Genomic DNA, 10826 nt, shown 5'->3' with positions numbered 1-10826 from the left:
GAATCATAAATCATGAATCATGAATCATGAATTGAATCATAAATTATTAATCAATACATGAATCATGAATCATGAATTGAATCATTAATCAAATCATGAATCATGAATTAAATCATGAATCATGAATTAAATCCTGAATCATGAATCATGAATCATGAATTGAATCATGAATCATGAATCATAAATTATGAAATGAATCATGAATCATGAATCATGAATTGAATCATGAATCATTAGTCGAATCATGAATCATGAATCATAAATTGAATCATGAATCATTAGTCGAATCATGAATCATGATTTATGAAATGAATCATGAATCATGGATTGAATCATGAATCGTGAATCATTAATTGAATCATGAATCATGAATTGAAACATGAATCATGAATCATGAATCATGATTTTTGAAATGAATCATGAATTGAATCATGAATCATGAATCATGAATCATGAATTGAATCATGAATCATGAATTAAATCATGAATCATGAATCATGAATTGAATCATGAATCATGAATCATGAATCATGAATCATGAATTGAATCATGAATCATTAGTCGAATCATGAATCATGAATCATAAATTGAATCATGAATCATTAGTCGAATCATGAATCATGAATCATAAATTGAATCATGAATCATTAGTCGAATCATGAATCATGAATCATAAATTGAATCATGAATCATTAATCAAATCATGAATCATGAATCATGAATTGAATCATGAATCACAAATCATGAATTGAATCATGAAACATGAATCGAATCATGAAACATGAATTGAATCATGAATCATGAATCATGAATTGAATCATGAATCATGAATCGAGTCATGAATTGAATCATGAATCATGAATTATAAAATGAATCATGAATAATAAATTGAATCATGAATCATGAACCATGAATTGAATCATGAATCATGAATTATGAAATGAATCATGAATTATGAAATGAATCATGAATCATGAATTAAATCATGAATCATGAAATGAATCATGAATCATGAATCATGAATTGACTCATGAATCATGAATTGACTCATGAATCATAAATCATGAATTGAATCTTGAATCATGAATCGAATAATGAATAATGAATTGAATCATGAATCATGAATTGAATCATGAATTATGAATCATGAATCGAATCATAAATTGAATCATGAATCATGAATCGATTCATGAATCATAAATCGAATCATGAATCATCAATTGAATCCTAAATCTTGAATCATGAATCGAATAATGAATAATGAATTGAATCATGAATCATGAATCGAATCATGAATCATGAATCATGAATTGAATCCTAAATCATGAAATGAATCATGATTTGAGTCATGAATCATGAATCATAAATCGGATCATGAATCATGAATTGAATCATAAAACATGAATCGAATCATGAATCATGATTTATGAAATGAATCATGAATCATGAATTGAATCATGAATCATGAATCATGAATTGAATCATGAATCATGAATTGAAACATGAATCATGAATCATGAATCATGATTTTTGAAATGAATCATGAATTGAATCATGAATCATGAATCATGAATCAAATCATGAATCATGAATTGAATCATGAATCATGAATTAAATCATGAATCATGAATCATGAATTGAATCATGAATCATGAATCATGAATCATGAATTGAATCATGAATCATTAGTCATGAATCATAAATTGAATCATGAATCATTAGTCGAATCATGAATCATGAATCATAAATTGAATCATGAATCATTAGTCGAATCATGAATCATGAATCATTAATTGAATCATGAATCATGAATTGAATCATGAATCATTAGTCGAATCATGAATCATGAATCATAAATTAAATCATGAATCATTAATCGAATCATGAATCATGAATCATGATTTTTGAAATGAATCATGAATTGAATCATGAATCATGAATCAAATCATGAATCATGAATTGAATCATGAATCATGAATTAAATCATGAATCATGAATCATGAATTGAATCATGAATCATGAATCATGAATCATGAATCATGAATTGAATCATGAATCATTAGTCGAATCATGAATCATGAATCATAAATTGAATCATGAATCATTAGTCGAATCATGAATCATGAATCATAAATTGAATCATGAATCATTAGTCGAATCATGAATCATGAATCATAAATTAAATCATGAATCATTAATCGAATCATGAATCATGAATCATGAATTGAATCATGAATCACAAATCATGAATTGAATCATGAAACATGAATCGAATCATGAAACATGAATTGAATCATGAATCATGAATCATGAATTGAATCATGAATCATGAATCGAGTCATGAATTGAATCATGAATCATGAATTATAAAATGAATCATGAATAATAAATTGAATCATGAATCATGAACCATGAATTGAATCATGAATCATGAATTATGAAATGAATCATGAATTATGAAATGAATCATGAATCATGAATTAAATCATGAATCATGAATTGACTCATGAATCATGAATTGACTCATGAATCATAAATCATGAATTGAATCTTGAATCATGAATCGAATAATGAATAATGAATTGAATCATGAATCATGAATTGAATCATGAATCATGAATCGAATCATAAATTGAATCATGAATCATGAATCGAATCATGAATCATAAATCGAATCATGAATCATGAATTGAATCCTAAATCTTGAATCATGAATCGAATAATGAATAATGAATTGAATCATGAATCATGAATTGAATCATGAATCATGAATCATGAATCGAATCATGAATCATGAATCATGAATTGAATCCTAAATCATGAAATGAATCATGATTTGAGTCATGAATCATGAATCATAAATCGGATCATGAATCATGAATTGAATCATAAAACATGAATCGAATCATAAATTGAATCATGAATCATGAAATGAATCATGAAATGAATCATAAATCATGAAATGAATCATAAATCATGAATTGAATCATGAAACATGAATTGAATCATGAATCATGAATCATGAATTGAATCGTGAATCATGAATAGAATCATAAATTGAATCATGAATCGAAACATGAATTATGAATCATGAATTAAATCATGAATCATTAATTAAATCATGATTTATGAATCATGAATTGAATCATGAATTGAATCATGAATCATGAATTGAATCATGAATCATGAATCATGAATCAAATCATGAATCAAATCATGAATCATGAATTGAATCATGAATCATGAATTATGAATGAATCATGAATCATGAATTGAATCTTGAGTCACGAATCGAATCATGAATAGAATCATGATTTGAATCATGAATCATAAATTGAATCATAAATCATGAATCATGAATTGAATCATAAATTATGAATCAATACATGAATCAAGAATTGAATCATGAATCATGAATTGAATCATGAATCATGAATCATTAATTGAATCATGAATCATGTATTGAATCATGAATCATGAATCATGAATTAAATCATGAATCATGAATTAAATCATGAATCATGAATCATGAATTGAATCATGAATCATGAATCATAAATTGAATCATGAATCATGAATCATGAATTAAATCATGAATCATGAATTGAATCATAAATCATGAATCATGAATCATGAATTGAATCATAAATTATGAATCAATACATGAATCATGAATCATGAATTGAATCATGAATCATGAATCATTAATTGAATCATGAATCATGAATTGAAGCATGAATCATGAATCATGAATTGAATAATGAATCACAAATCATAAATTGAATCATGAATCATGAATTGTATCATGAATCATTAATCGAATCATGAATCATGAATTGAATCATGAATCATGAATTGAATCATGAATCATGAATCATTAATTGAATCATGAATCATGAATTGAATCATGAATCATGAATCATTAATTGAATCATGAATCATGAATTGAATCATGAATCATGAATTATGAAATGATTCATGAATCATGAATTAAATCATGAATCCTGAATCATGAATTGAATCATTAATCATGAATCATGAATCGAATCATGAATCATTAGTCGAATCATGAATCATGAATCATAAATTGAATCATGAATCATTAGTCGAATCATGAATCATGAATCATAAATTGAATCATGAATCATTAGTCCAATCATGAATCATGAATCATTAATCGAATCATGAATCATGAATTGAATCATGAATCATCAATCATGAATCATGAATTAAATCATGAATCATGAATCATGAATTGAATCATGAATCATGAATCATGAATTGAATCATGAATCCTTAGTCGAATCATGAATCATGAATCATAAATCATGAATCATAAATTGAATCATGAATCATGAATCATGGATTGAATCATGAATCACAAATCAAATTGAATCATGAATCATGAATTGAATCATGAATTCAATCATGAATCTTGAATCATGAATCGAATCATGAATCATAAATTTTATCATGAATCATGAATAGAATAATGAATGATGAATTGAATCATGATTCATGAATTGAATCATGAATCATGATTCGAATCATGAATCATATTATGAATCATGAATCGAATCAAGAATCATGAATTGAATCATGAATCACAAATCATGAATTGAATCATGAATCATGAATTATGAATGAATCATAAATCATGAATCATGATTCGAATCATGAATCATATTATGAATCATGAATCGAATCAAGAATCATGAATTAAATCATGAATTACAAATCATGAATTGAATCATGAATCATGAATTGAATCATAAATCATGAATCATGAATCATGAATTGAATCATAAATTATGAATCAATACATGAATCATGAATCATGAATTGAATCATGAATCATGAATCATGAATCATTAGTCGATTCATGAATCATGAATCATAAATTGAATCATGAATCATGAATTGAATCATGAATCATGAGTCGAATCATGAATCATAAATCATGAATTGAATCATGAATCTTGAATCATGAATCAAATCATGAATCATGAATTGAATCATGAATAGAATAATGAATCATGAATTGAATCATGAATCATGAATCATGAATTGAATCATAAATTGAATCATGAATCATTAATCGAATCATGAATCATGAATTGAATCATGAATCATGAATTGAATCAAGAATCATGAATCATGAATTAAATCATGAATCACAAATCATGAATTGAATCATAAATTGAATCATGAATCATGAATTGTATCATGAATCATGAATTGAATCATGAATCATGAATTGAATCATGAATCATGAATCATGAATCATGAATCATGAATTGAATCATGAATCATGAATCATGAATTGAATCATAAATTGAATCATGAATCATGAATTGTATCATGAATCATGAATTGTATCATGAATCATGAATTGTATCATGAATCATGAATTGAATCATGAATCATGAATTGTATCATGAATCATGAATTGAATCATGAATCATGAATTGAATCATGAATTGAATCATGAATTATGAATGAATCATGAATTATGAATGAATCATGAATCATGAATTGAATCATGAATCATGAATTGAATCATGAATCATGAATTATGAATGAATCATGAATTATGAATGAATCATAAATCATGAATTGAATCTTGAATCATGAATCGAATAATGAATAATGAATTGAATCATGAATCATGAATTGAATCATGAATCATAAATCATGAATTGAATCTTGAATCATGAATCGAATAATGAATAATGAATTGAATCATGAATCATGAATTGAATCATGAATCATGAATCATGAATCATGAATCGAATCATGAATTGAATCATGAATCATAAATCGAATCATGAATCATGAATTGAATCCTAAATCTTGAATCATGAATCGAATAATGAATAATGAATTGAATCATGAATCATGAATTGAATCATGAATCATGAATCATGAATTGAATCCTAAATCATGAAATGAATCATGAATCATAAATCAAATCATGAATCATAAATCAAATCATGAATCATGAATTGAATCATAAAACATGAATCGAATCATAAATTGAATCATGAATCATGAATCATGAAATGAATCATGAAATGAATCATAAATCATGAATTGAATCATGAAACATGAATTGAATCATGAATCATGAATCATGAATTGAATCGTAAATCATGAATAAAATCATAAATTGAATCATGAATCGAATCATGAATCATAAATCATGAATTGAATCATGAATCTTGAATCACGAATCGAATCATGAATAATGAATTGAATCATGAATTGAATCATAAATCATGAATTGAATCATAAATCATGAATCATGAATCATGAATCGAATCAGGAATTGAATCATGAATCATGAGTCATGAATGAATCATGAATCATATATTGAATCATGAATCATGAATTATGAATGAATCATGAATCATGAATTATGAATGAATCATGAATCATGAATTGAAGCATTAAATATGAGTCGAATCATGAATCATAAATCATGAATTGAATCATGAATTGAATCATGAATCATGAATTGAATCATGAATTATGAATCAAATCATGAATCATGAATCATGAATTGAATAATGAATCATTAATCAAATCATGAATCATGAATTAAATTGAATCATGATTCATGAATCATGAATTGAATCATGAATCATGAATCAAATCATGAATCATGAATCGAATCATGAATCATGAATTGAATTTAATCATGATTCATGAATCATGAATTGAATCATGAATCACAAATCATGAATTGAATTATGAATCATGAATCATAAATTGAATCATGAATCATGAATTGAATCATTAAACATGAATCGAATCATGAACCATGAATTGAATCATGGATCATGAATCATGAATCATTAATTGAATCATGATTCATGAATCGAATCATGAATCGAATAATGAATCATGAATCATTAATAGAATCATAATTCATTAATTGAATCATTAATTGAATCATGAATCATGAATTATGAAATGAATCATGAATCATAAATTGAATCATGAATCATGAATCATAAATTTTATAATATAGAACCGCGCTCTCTTCCCAAGGTTTGTGAGAGCTGCACCTGCTAAGGGTATCCCTCCCTTTGGATTAAATCTAGAATTTTATAATGCTGGGCGCTCATCAAATGTTTTACCAAATAATGCAGACCTAGTGATCCAAAGATGTTATAAAATCAAATCAATAGATGGTTGTTAACATTTATTAAAATACAATAAAAATACAAAATAGGTTTAGTCACGTGTTACCATGAATATATGGCTAATAATTGAGAAATAATGATATGTACATTAAGGGATTAATATCGCTGAAATGAATAACGTGATCTAGACAATATTATATATAATATCAATCAGACTGCATCTGAACAGATAAATTCATAGACATAAATGAAAACCATTGAAGGAAATCTTATCAAAAAGAGTCCATATATCACAGTTCTATTGATCCAGATTGGTGATGCGTGCTGCTGAGGATACATGCCCCATAATAAATGTAAAAATGTAAAAATATATAAACAGTCCTCACGAGGATTGTGAACTTCCAATTCAAAGAAATCCGTCACGTTTAAAAACATGTATCAAAAAATGATGAATGAATCAGACAAATAGTTGTATAGATTCCATGTAAAAATGATACTTGCGGTTTGAAGATTACTGGGTGTGGAGTTCACTCTTAGCAATAATCCAGTATATTGTCCCAATGATAGAAAGACGTCCAATGTATCAGCTAGTCAAAAAGGTAAAATATAAATGAAGAAAAAAAGGGGGAGATGGTTCAGCAGCGGGTGATCACGCCGCTGCTGTTAGCGGCTAACGGTGCGTTCCACTGTGGAACGCAAACGCACTTCCGGTATTAGCGTCACTTCCGGATAGTGCTTAGGCCAATAGAATGATAATGGGTGGAGTCCCAACGCGTTTCGTCCTGCTCCGGACTTTCTCAAGGGCTATTGTGAACATCTGTAATCCTGTGGTTTAAATATGCTGGGATTGAACCTGATAGGTTCCCAGATCTAACATGCTTAAGTCTCTGTTCTCCGTATTGAGTGACTCATTGTATGCAAATTGCAATAACTTCTTAATGGTTACATTAATCAGCGTATTATTCTTTATATGCATCCCCAAAAAATTGTGCAGCAATAGATCATATTCATAATTATATTGTAGTTGCCTAAAATTACCTCGTTGCAATAATGTTATAACTAAGATAAAATAAAAATAAAAATACAAAAATGAAAAAATGAAAATAAAATAAATTAATTATATAAACTTAAAAAGCACAGCAAAGATTTACCAATGAAAACAGAGTCTATTTACAATATCGTAAGGAAACCATTTTCATAAATGACAAGATGTTAAGGAAACCTATTAATGTTACATGATCCCTTTGGACCGAATAGGATATATTTGTTTACAGTCTAGTCATGGAAACTCTTAATGAAGATTAAGGGAACGAGTATGATATGAATAGTGATAAGTAACATTGAAGAGGATCCCATGTTCTATAGTCTGATTGCTCTTATAAATCCAATTCTTAATGTCTGGGCATAGTGCAGATAACAATGGAGAGCGTGAGGGATGGGAAAGGAACCTACAGCACAGGGTATTCATAGGTAGTCTCCTATCCCATTACTTACCTGGCCCTCTCTGCTTGGCTTCCAAGGTCGACTGGGATTGGGCATAGCCAGAGAGGTATGGCTGTAAATTCAAAGATCCCACTACCCACTTTTACCATGCCCCCTGTACACTTTCCCATCTATCCATATGGCTGAATTATGTAAATTCATCACAAAGAAAGGTCAAATTCAATGTTGAGACCTTTGGGTGCCAATGTCTTCAGATAATAAATGGCTTTAGTTTCCTCTTTATTTAGGTATTTCGTCAGGTTCCCTCCTCTCCAATTTTTATTAATTTTCTTGATTCCAATAAATGACATCCCTTCATACTGGCAGTTGTGTGCGTCTTTAAAGTGCTTAGACACATGATGGTTTTCAAACCCAATAGCGATGTTCCTCAGATGTTCTCTGATCCTTTCCTTTAAAAGTCTAATGGTTCTACCTACATACTGTTTGCCACAACTACATTGTAGTAGGTAAATAACGTACCTACTATTACAGGTAATGAATTCCTTTATCTGATATGTTTTACCATTGACCTCAGAGTGATACTCTGTGATTGGCCTAGTGCTCCTGCACCTTAGTCTTGTGCAGTTTGAGCACTGTCCACAGTAATAGAATCCTTTTTTGGTGTTATGTAGCCAGTTACCGGTCTTTATAGGTTCTTCTTTGGGGATATAGCTGAAAGTTAATTTTTGTTTGAAATCAGGGGCTTTCCTAAAGGACATACAGGGTTTTGCTGGTAATATAGACCCCAATAGGTCGTCCTGTTGTAGAATGTACCAATGCTTTTGGATGATTCGTCTAATTTTATCTGATTCCTGGGAATAGTTTGACACAAAGAATATCCTATCGTTATTCAGTGTAGTGGATCGTGTAAATTCTTTCTTGCCACTAATGCTTTTGTTTTTATATTTAAGTAACTGACTCCTATCAGTATCATGAAGTTTATTAAAGGCTTGGCCAACTATGTGGGGATCATATTTCTTGTCAATAAATTGTTGCTGCATTTCTTTACCTTGTTCAATAAAGTCCTCTATTGCTGTACAGTTACGTCTAACGCGAGTGAACTGACTAAATGGTATACTACGTAGCCAGTTCGGATGATGACTACTATTTGCCAAGATAAAACTGTTGACGTCAACTGCTTTTCGGTATGTTTTTGTCATTAGTTTGTTCTCTTTAATAAAAATCTCGAGGTCTAAAAATTGTATAGATGATTGACTAAAATTAGCCACAAATTTTAACCCAAACACATTATCGTTAATATATCCAAGAAATTGAAGTAGGGCTTGTTCTGTCCCTTTCCAGATTATCAAAATATCGTCAATGTATCGCCTCCAGAGTACCAGGTTAGCACTCCAGTCATGTTGGGTCCAAATGAATCCGTTCTCCCAATAACTCATGTAGAGATTCGCATAGCTGGGTGCGAACCTGGTACCCATGGCAGTTCCTTGCATCTGCAAATAGTAGTCCCCCTCATACCAAAAATAATTGTGATACAAGATGAATTCAATAATAGATAATATGAATTCAACCTGATGGCGAGTAAGACTGGAGTCTGATTCCAAGAAGAATCTGGTGCTAGCTATACCTAACTCATGCCTAATGACTGTGTACAGCGATGATACATCGCATGTAACTAACCAATATTCATTGTCCCACGTAATGTTCTCAAGGAGTTGTAGGATATGTGTAGTGTCCTGCAGATAGGCTTCTTGTGTTTTCACATATGGTTGCAGGAACATATCAACATAATGAGACAGATTAGCTGTTAGAGAACCGATACCAGATATTATGGGTCTCCCTGGTGGTTTTGTTGCATGCTTGTGAATTTTCGGGAGGTAATATATAACAGGGATGATCGGGTTTTTATTGTAAATATAGTTAAACTCATTAAGTGTAATTATGCCTCTGTCTAGACCCTGTTTCAACATGTCCTTAAGACTCATGGAAAAGACTGCTGTTGGGTCAGTGTCTAGCCGTTGATATGTTACAGTATCTGATAGCAATCGGGTCAGTTCTGCTACATAATCTGCCCGATCTAAAAGAACAATCCCTCCTCCCTTGTCAGCTGGTTTAATGACCACTGTATCTAGATCTTGTAAAGCTTTTAGGGCTTTGCGTTCTTCGTTAGTAAGATTCATATGTATGTGAGACTTCCTTTCTTTTATTTTTTCCAAATCCGATAAAACTAATGTCTCA

General features: G+C 29.5%; 1 pseudogene; it reads right to left on the bottom strand.

Moving 5' to 3' along the window:
- Positions 1–8593: 8593 nt before the first annotated feature.
- Positions 8594–8711, bottom strand: LOC142118564 (5S ribosomal RNA; annotated as a pseudogene).
- Between the last annotated feature and the right edge of the window lie 2115 nt (positions 8712–10826).

Source organism: Mixophyes fleayi, unplaced genomic scaffold (genome assembly GCF_038048845.1).
Source record: "Mixophyes fleayi isolate aMixFle1 unplaced genomic scaffold, aMixFle1.hap1 Scaffold_1757, whole genome shotgun sequence".
NCBI classification, from domain to species: Eukaryota; Metazoa; Chordata; class Amphibia; order Anura; family Limnodynastidae; genus Mixophyes; species Mixophyes fleayi.
This window is presented reverse-complemented; position numbering and strand designations above follow the sequence as displayed.